This window comes from Seriola dumerili, unplaced genomic scaffold (assembly GCF_002260705.1).
Source record: "Seriola dumerili isolate Sdu_G_001 unplaced genomic scaffold, Sdu_1.0 BDQW01000081.1, whole genome shotgun sequence".
Taxonomy (NCBI): Eukaryota; Metazoa; Chordata; class Actinopteri; order Carangiformes; family Carangidae; genus Seriola; species Seriola dumerili.
This window is the reverse complement of record NW_019174336.1, coordinates 4,547,365-4,557,628: the sequence shown is the minus strand read 5'-3', so window position 1 is coordinate 4,557,628 and position 10,264 is coordinate 4,547,365.

Sequence of the window (10,264 nt, the reverse complement as noted above, 5' to 3'; positions counted from 1 at the left end):
ATCAGTCCAAAATTCTCATTGATTTTTAGGGAGCCTGCTGTGAGGCTCCCAGACAGACACACAAAAACAGATTTAATACGGCATACTACAGTTCATAATTCTGAGAAAGACAAAAGACTATTTAAAAATAACATCTATGTAGACAGAGGGAATTCATTTGAATTGTGTTTTAGAGTGTATAAAAGATTTTGCATGGCCTATACTTTGACCAACTGCCTTCCAAAGGCAAAACAATGTTCGTTCTGGGTCTAAAGTTTGTATAGCAATGAAGAGGTACAGCTAACATCCATCCAAGACATGAAACCATATATTATACTCCTGAGCAACCACCAATACCTCTAAAAAGGTATATAGCTTATTTACCTTTTTTTTTTCTTTCTAAAACACATTGCTTTATTTTGCTTAGCAAGACAAGAAAGATACACTACATGGTCAAAAGTATGTGGACACCAAAAACATTCCAGCCATAAATTTGGAGCCTAGCTGCAGGGATTTACTCCCAAGAAAATGAATGGCGTGCAACACTTATGTTGGGTGATAAGGTCAGGCTCACAGCCGGCATTCCAGTTCATCCCAAAGGTGTTGGATGGGAGGTCAGTGTTCCATGCAGGCCTGTCAAGTTCTTGCACTCCAAACTGGTACAAACCTTTCCTCTGGTTTTGTGCAGAGCAGCATTGTCATGTTGAAACAGTAAAGTCTTCCTCAAGCACACTATTGTCAAAATTATCACTGCATGCTGTAATAAGATTTCCTTCCTTACTTATGGTTGCAAACCATGAAAAACAGCCCCAGACCAAAAGGTACACAAAGGTATGTGGTTCGCCACTGTAGAGCTATGTGAAAAATTTAAGGCTCTTATACATGAGCCGCTGAAGCAAAGGTCTGGGAAAAACTAGACGATCATGTGCAGCTGTACCACAATAACCTATTGTTGTTTTTCTCTCTCTCTATTCCTGTGCGTGTGTGTGTGTGTGTGTGTGTGTGTGTGTGTGTGTGTGTGTGTAATACTATCCATTCAAGCCAGCCTTTATCTGGTATTTTATCAGCACAAAACAAATCACAGATAAGAGCACCAGCTGACCCTGAAAATGTCCAAAATCCCTAATACCATCTATATGTAACTGCTTCTTTCAATATCCACCATTTTAACAAATGATATAACATTTTCTGCTGGTAAAACACTATCCAGTTTAAGGAAAGCAATTGTGCAAGAATGAAATGCAAAGGTCTGGGAAAAACTAGACGATCATCAACAATTTAAGAAAAATTAAGGTCAATTAATTCAAATGACCACATTTCGCATTGACTGAAATATGAGAAACAGACCTTAAAATAGGCCGTCCCAATGCAAAACAGCTTCACTGGCCTGAATAAATTGTGCGACCAAGTCATTAAAACAATGAAGTTTCTGGGACATGACATGTCTCCCTGGTTAGTCATCATCCTGGATGCAGGACGAGTCACTAAAGCGTAGTTGTATTCAAATAAGGTAACATGAAAGAAGTCTGGGAGACACCAAGTCATTCATATTTTCAAAATAATCATTGTGTCAGGGGAGAAGCAGCCTTGTTTACAGCTTACCAACTATTTTTAGACACACTAAAAAAAGATGCAAGGATGCATTTTCATCTTATCCAATGATGGGATTATGAGTATGATAAGATTAAAATTCATAAAATTTTCATCAAAAGAGAAACACCCAATCATCAATGTGATGTTAAAGGATGAAAATCAGCAGTAAGATTAAACTGAGGGGTTTTCACACCAGCAACTCACAGCCAACAAGACACAGAATTCACAGTATAACAGAAATAAATGACAGGTTTAGTTTTTTTTACTGAAAAATTCATCCACCAGTATGTGTACAAAGAGATATCATGAAAGTAGCGGCCTCATGCTTGCATGTGATGTGGATTCAAACAACATAAATGGCACTCTCACAGCGCATACACATGTCTGTAAGATCCTGCACCAAACCGTACAAAGTCACAGAGCTCAGCACTATTAATACGTCCGATTTCTTACATCAAGATCCATTATTACATTATTTCCTCAGAAACTGACAAAAGTTAAAGCATCATGTCAAAAATGCTCTATCTCTCAAAGTTAAGTGATAAGAAATTTCTGCATCAACCGCTTAAACCAGCTCAGCACCAACAATGAATGGGTTCTTTCCTGGCCCACAACCCATCCTTCCAGCAAGTGTGATGCAAATCAGTTCAGTACTTTTTATGTAATCCTGCTGACAGACAAACAAACCCACAGACACGATTGAATCCATAACCTCCTCGGCAGAGGTAACTACCACGTTTGTACGCCGCCACAACCAACCAGACTGTGCCTGTCCAGACTCCTGTGATAAATGTAGTGATGACTTTTCAACCTGGCAGCACAGATGATCTATACAATCACCACAGGTTCAAGGTGAGCACCCAAGAATAGCATCACCAGTTCAGTATCGGACCAAATGTGAAATATGGTCACAATCTCCCCTTCTGTTTCTGAGTCATGGCGATGAATAATGGCCAGGAACATTTTGATCTCACAGTGAAGTTGACTTCTGACATTTGGATATGAAATGTCATCACTTCGTCATTTTATCCTCCGAGACATTTGTGTGAAATTCTGTCATAATTAGCGTATGAATTCTTGTGTATGGCCAAAAATGTGTTTTGTGAGGTTGACCTTTGACCTTTGGCCAACAAATCCAAGTCTAAGTGAATGTTTGTGCCAAATCTGAAGAAATTCCCTCAAGGCGTTTGCATTCACGAGAATGGGACAGAACACACACGGACTGACAACCTAAAAACATAATGCCTCTGGCCATGGCTGTTGACAGCACAGGGGCAACTCTACAGTATAATACATGCTAATGCTAATGCTTTAATAGCAGAACATATCTAAAACTGGTGGAGTATGAGTGTAGACATGTGTAAACACTGTAACACACAGTAGGGATTTAACAGGACCACATATACAGTTTAGAGACAAAGCTAGCACCAAACCAGACTCTGTGTCACATCAAGCATCATGTAAACAACTTACCATCATAATAGCCGAGTAGCTGCGTGAAGAGAGGCGGCGGAGATACAAGTACTGGGCTTCTCTGGACCAGCAGAACTTGCGGCTGGACTTGAGCAGGTCAGTGCTGGTCTGGTCAGAGCCAGGCTGTTCCCTGTGCACAGTGAGAGAGAAACACAGTCAACTGATAATTCTTTACTACGTACCAATGGAAAATGAATTCAACAAGATCAATCAAAATGTATCACATTCACTCTGTAGACCTTTGCCAAGAGAGAGAGGTGCGAGTTATAATGAGTGACATGAGTATTTTTTTACTCATAAACAGGTCATTTCTGTATAGCGAGCTCCTTATAGTATTTGCAAGGTAGTCAGGTAAATATTGAAGGGAAACTAGACACAGAGCTAATTTACTCATCACATTTAATACTACTCAGTCTGAGAAAATAACCATGGTGTCAGAGTGATGTCTGTAGCGTTTTCTCATCTCGGACTTTGAGACTACAAATTAGAAAGTTGTCAAAAGACCTGGGCATTTACCAAGCAGTCGATCTAATGAAAATGACACTATACAGTTGCATTATGGGAAATACAGGATGCAGTGTTCTTGGAGCTTGACTCCTATCAGGGAATACTATACAATATTTCAGCCTCTGATGCTTTAAATTTGAGGATCCTTTTTAAAAACATCTGTCTCTTGTCTACTCCTTTGTAGAAGTGGGCAACATCACAGTGTAAGCAGGAATACAATAACACTAACTAAAATATACTTTTCTTAACCCATTTACAAGGACCTGTGATTTTGCATGTTTACGTCTATTTACTGAAACTCATGAATACATAACATAACAGCTAAACCTGTTTGAATGCATATTCTCTCCATCACTGTCCTCTATTGGATTCCATTCATTTTTGTAAGGTATGAAAATAAATTAAGAGACATTGAAAACCTTCTTGAATTGTGTAATCCATCACACATCACATCAAGAAGGCATTATTTTTTTGTTAAACTTGCATATATATTGTTGTAAAGTTGTGCAGTGCATACTTCCCAAATCAATCTGCCCTTACAACTTCATTACCATGTACTGATAATAAATAAACTTTATGCGTTATCCAACTGTAGCAGGTTTCAACAATGCTAATTAATTTTCATAGTGTATGGTAAGAAGAAACAAAGCTCTAGAGGGTAGTAAAAATATATGAAAGAATCTAAAACGTGTTAAAAATGGTCAACAGAAAAGTGGAGTATACAGTTGCTGTGTACCCAAAATAAAGCTCAATGTTTTCAAGGATTTGTTAATATTTTTTGGAGACCAGAAGTGTCAGATAAATTCTTTGATTTCAGAGACAGAGGCAGGAAATGGCGGCAAGTTCAAGCAGAGAATTTTCTGGTTAGTGTTTGCTGATCAAAACTCAAAGACAAACTCCAATGCTCAAACAATTAGTCAATTTAAGAGACAATTCAAATTAACAGACAAAGATTTAGAAAACTGATTAATCGTCTATAAGTCATCATTCTCTATAGTTCCAGCTTCTCAAATTTGACAATTAGCTGCTTTTCTCTGTTTTATAAATAAATTGACTATATATTGGGCTTTGGACAGTCGGTCATTATTTGAAGACATGTCCTTGGACTCTGAGATCTTGTGATGGATATTATTTGTAACTTTTTGGTGACATTCTCTACCTAATGTTTTACAAATTAAAAAAGTAGAGCAAGACCCTGCACTCCCACAGACATCACAGATTGCAACAACCTCCCTTTGCGACACATAAAACCTAGACTGTTGAGGAAATATAGGCCAAATATTTCAAAGACCAAAGGCTCAGATGGGGAAAAAATCAGAGCTATAACAAAATCAGCCACGTGTTTTCCTAAAACTAAGCCACCCGTGTATGGCTCACTAAAGCCAGATTCACCTGCACACAGATACTACTCACTATAATACTATAATCTGCAGTCTCAGTTCAAGAGCAGCATTTCTGACCTGACAGCTAACAACTTGTCCCAACATGTGGCAATCTATGCCGGGCTGAAACCATTTCATGGCAGCGAGTCAGATATGAGTCAGAAATGAGCTTTCTCCTGCGCTCGGTCTGAATAAACACAGAACACAATACACTTACTGCAGTGATGCTGTGCCCAGAGTGAAGAAAGCAAATCGTTTCTGCATGACTAAAACTGCTGCCACTTCCACATTAAGCACAGACTTGTAGGTTCAGCGGGAACAGAAGGAAGGGCTTTGCATCTCCACAAACCACTCAAGTAATCCAAGACATAAAAGAAGGGTTCAGATCTCAGCTGGGCATGGACGCATGAACTTGTTAGGGGCAAGAATTTGTAGTGCGTTATACTGACAGGTGTTTCTATTATTCTGTCCACCCCATTTATATCAATGTGTGTAAGCTAAATAACAAACACACCTCTCTGTACAATGTACAACAACCTACATCCTCCAGAACGACCACAGTCAAGTCAACACTTCTCTGAAACTGTGTAAACAACCGATCATTATAACCTTCATAAAGAGACACTTTACTATCAGACTGCTGTATTAGACTGCATTAGTGAGCGCACATGTGTATAACATGCAAAATGTATAGTACAAGTGAATAAAGCTATGATATGCAAGGCATGGACAGAACCAATAAAAAGCATGAGTCTGGCAATGTTATATATGATATAAACAACAAGCAAGTATCCAATATGTACAGTGTTAAAAGATAGCTTTATGTTGCATGTACATTGTTTTAGGTTTGTATGTCATACAACATTGTGATAAACTGTATATCAATGCAAAAAAAGAACCTGAGCAAGAGATGAGATGAGATGACATGCTTCCAGTTCCAGTTCTCTACCTGAAACAGGATATTGGTTATATATGTATTTGCAAGTGTTAGTTGCAGAGATACAGACTGAGACAAAAAGATATATTGCAGGTTAATAGGTAGGGTTAATAGGGGTTAAACAAATCAGGTAAATTCTATCCGGTAGCAAGTCGGTTTGTCTAAAACAAGAGAAAACAAGTTTGAGAAAAGATTTGTAAATGTACTTAAAACTGTAGCTTAACTAGTGTGGCTCTGAAAAAGATTATCGTTTCAGTGCTTTAACATTTCACCGTCCAATCACAGGACACTACTGCTCTGCTAGTACTATGAAAAGCATAGTACTAGCACACTACTACTATGAATATGAAACGTGATATAAAGGCTTGTCTTTTCATGCATTGCAGTCACTTTCAAAGAGAACGGCCTGTCATAAAAAAGACCCACAGCAGAGTTTACAAATGACACCTCAAACATACAGTGTCTCCCTACAGTCACAAGTCTGACACTTCAAACCTTATGTCCAACTTCTTTGCAACAGCCTGAGACATTCATGTTGATGCCATTTTTCAATCATTCTATTCACAAAAGAAAACAAAAACCATTTGCAAGACCAGATACCACTAGATGTTACTCCGTTTTATTGTTTCAGTGAGTGGACCCTTTAATAAAAGGGACATTTTTGATTTAATATGTTTCTTCCCAAATTCATCTGTTGCCTCCCTGAACTAGACACTGTAAGGTAACCATATATCTGAAGCATAATCAGGATTTACAAACAGATCCTTCAATATTGATGACAAACAGACACGCAGTGGTCTAACTCACCCCGGGGGTCTCCACAGTTTCCTGCCGGGTGGCAGGAGCTCCCTTTTGTTGAGGGGTACGATCCCCATGGCCGCCTGCATGATCGTGATGAACTTCTTAAACTTCATCTTCTAATTCTCCTCTAATACAGAGAGCATCACACACACCACGCTGCTGACTGCTGCTACACTTCCATCACTCATCTTCTAACAGTGCGCAGCACCGGCAGCAGATTCAACATCTCGGCGTTTGCTCTTCTCCTTCTGTATCATCAACACTACAAACTTGTCCTATCTTGCCGCCTCAGTGCATCAGTGTCTCCACGCGAGCCGCAGCTTCAGCACCCGGAGCGGCGCGGCCCCTGTGGTGTGGCTGCTACGATTCCTGTCCCAGACCGCCGACTCTGAGATGTCCTTTTTGCTTTTCAGAGCGAGGGAGGATAAAAGAGGAAAACAAACGGCCACGTTCCTGCCAGGCGGTAGGCAGGCCGAGTGGGGATGACACCACGTCACTCTTACATAATTCTGGAGCTTCTCTGGACATTACATTAATGAAAACGCAGCCTCTGCCACCACCATCACCGCCACTACTGCTGCTGCTGCTGCTGCTGCTGCAGCTGCAGCCGCTGGGATAATTGTGGTACTAAGCCCTGACAGATCATGTATGCTCCCCGCCCCCTTCTATAATCCCCCATCCAAGCTTAGTCTTCTTGCCATTTACACCCGGACAGACCCATCTACTTCACCCTCACATACTCTCACACCTCTGCCCCAGGCCTCAGCCCTCATGGAGGTTCATTAATGACAGAGCTACTTCTAAACAAATCTAAGCTGTAATCACTCCGGACAGATTGGTACAAGACACGTTTTCAGACTGATGTCCTGATTTTGTGGACGTTTCATTAGAAATCTGCTCGACTACTCGAATTTAAAAAGAAACGTGTCCCCCACTTTAACAGTGTGCATCACTGATATGCTTTAATAGTTTCTGGACATCAATGGAGATCTATGGAATAAGATGCATCAGGCAACACTTGTTAGTCAGATCAGGACTTTGTTTTCCTAAAATTTGCCACAGACAGAACTGGATGTGTATCACCTCAACCAAACTCGTCCAATTCAGTGGATCGCAAACTTCTTCACGTCAAGGACCCCTAACGTCACAGTGATTTTTGCTACTAAATGTTTTATTACAGAAAGGGTTTGAAACTCCCGACCAAAATAGTCATACATTCTGTCATTGTGCGATTTATGGGTGGATTATAGTGACAATAAATTATTACCCTTTTTGTTCCCCAGGAACCCCCTCAAGGACCCCTGGGGTTCCCCGGACTCCACTTTGAGAACCACGCGTCAAACTGACCATTTCTTAAGTTACAAAAACTGAAACTAGTGTTGTTCATAATTAACCAACAATAAAATATTTGACTGATTGACATCATCAATTAAACAGTTATAATATCCTGGGACGTCCGTACCATCTGTTTACAAACTGTGCACCAGACTAACCTCACAGCCAGTCCACATGTAGCAATTTCTGAATATGAGCCAGAAGACAAGCCGAGGACTGAGGTCGGCCTGGTCTGTTTATTTTATTTAGAGGTCTGAAAAATGCGACTGCAGGTCGTTTTGTTAAACTTTTGAATGTTTCTGATCATTAATCAGCTGAGAGCGGCGGAGGAGGACCAGGAGGAGGTTTTTGAGTGCTCTCGGCGCTGGAGGATTCAAGGTGCGTTCTTGTTTTGTTTATCTGTTCATAGATTAGAAAGTCTGGCTGCTATTTGCTATTTATTTTAATAAGTTATTTAATATTCTCCTACACAGGAGAGGCTATTATACTGGTTTCACACAGCATACTCGGCGCCAGAGGATTCAATATGTGTTATGTTTACAGTCACTCCAGTATGTGTCCAGTATATACACGGTTAACAGGTTAACAGTTGGTTAATGAGTTTCCACTATCTGTCAGAAGAAAAATTCTAAATGAACAACTGAGACATTTCTATCACTAATTTCGTTTATGTACACATATATAATTGATTCTTTATCATATTCAGCTACTTTGAAACGCTGCATTTTTTTGGCAGCTGATGAGCATTTTTTAAATAGTACTTACTAACACAAAATGGTGCCAAATAAAAAAAAAAATGAAACCACAGCCACCTACTTCATTTCAACGAGGCCACTGAGGTAACACAGCAGGGATATAGATGCAAAGGGGCTCCAGCCAACACACATGGTGGCCTGCCAGAAAGTTGGAACTGGCTCAGCTTTTCTACTACACAATCAAAGCAAATCTGCAGTCCATTTTCAGTGCAGGTTTCAGACTGAATGCCCAGCAACAGCACAATTTTTTTTGGACAGTGTATAAGAAAAAAGCTCACGTAGCCCACTGGAAAAAAGCCCAATCTGAGAAAGAGGACAGGCTCTAAGAGGATGACACCTTCAGGTCAAATCTGATCTCACGTGCACTCTCAAACCTGGATTCACAGACTGATAACTGTTTTTTTGCACTTGTTTGTTTTGTCATTAATGAACTTTCATAATACACCCCCCCCCCAACTGCTTCCCCCTGATAAAGAGGAAGTAACACCCTCCACTCTTACACTGATGCTAACCCCCGGCGTGCACGCCACACAGATTAAATGTCTGTATCGTGTCATCCCCGAGTCACCAGCTGACAGCAGGCTGCCATGTCCTGGGAGGGCTGAAATAAATAAATAATCTCTGCACCCTCTTGATGAGCTGCCAACCAATGCAAACTCTGGACAGGATTTATATTCCAGCAGCTTGGAGGTCTGGATTACGGCTCTGGATGGTCGTGCCATGAGAGCTGCTGCAGATTTCACTGAGCAGCAGAAATCCCTCAGCACTCCAGGGGGGGGGGGGCAAAACACCAGGAGGATGGCGGGGGAGACACAAAAATAACAAGCGTCTATTTTTAAATACATTGGGTAAGAACACTACAAAAGGAAGAAGAAGAAGAAGAAAAGGAAGGAGAGAGGTTTTTTAAGTTCACCCTGTGTGTGTCGTCTTTGTGGCGGGAGTCCAGATTAGGAGCCTCGTCTGGGCTGAAAGCGGTGAGGACACCAAACCATTAAGCTGTGCAAAATTCACACAGCAGCATGACATTCACAGGCGGTTTTATCATAATCCAACACCTTACGCTAATCTCACACTGCACACTCATCCAGCCCAAACTGCATTCAGAGAGAAGAGTGTGTGTGTGTGTGTGTGTGTGTGTATGTATGTATGTGCTGGGGTACCACAGCATAAAGACCGAAATGTGCGCAAACGCAACACAGAGGTGAACAATCCCACCTGTGCACACCTGGTGTCTGATTAACCAAAGTGTAAGCAACCCAGAGACTATACAGGTGAAACTCAAAAAATTAGAATATCGTGCAAAGGTTCGTTTATTCCAGCAATTAGATTTACAAGGTGAAACTAATGTATGACATAGGTTTATAACATGCAACTCAAGATATTTCAAGCCTTCATTTGATATAATTTTGATGATTATGGCTTACAACTTATGAAAACCTCAAATTGAAAATCTCAAAAAATTAGAATATCACATACAATTAATAGAAAGTGGATTTTAAACA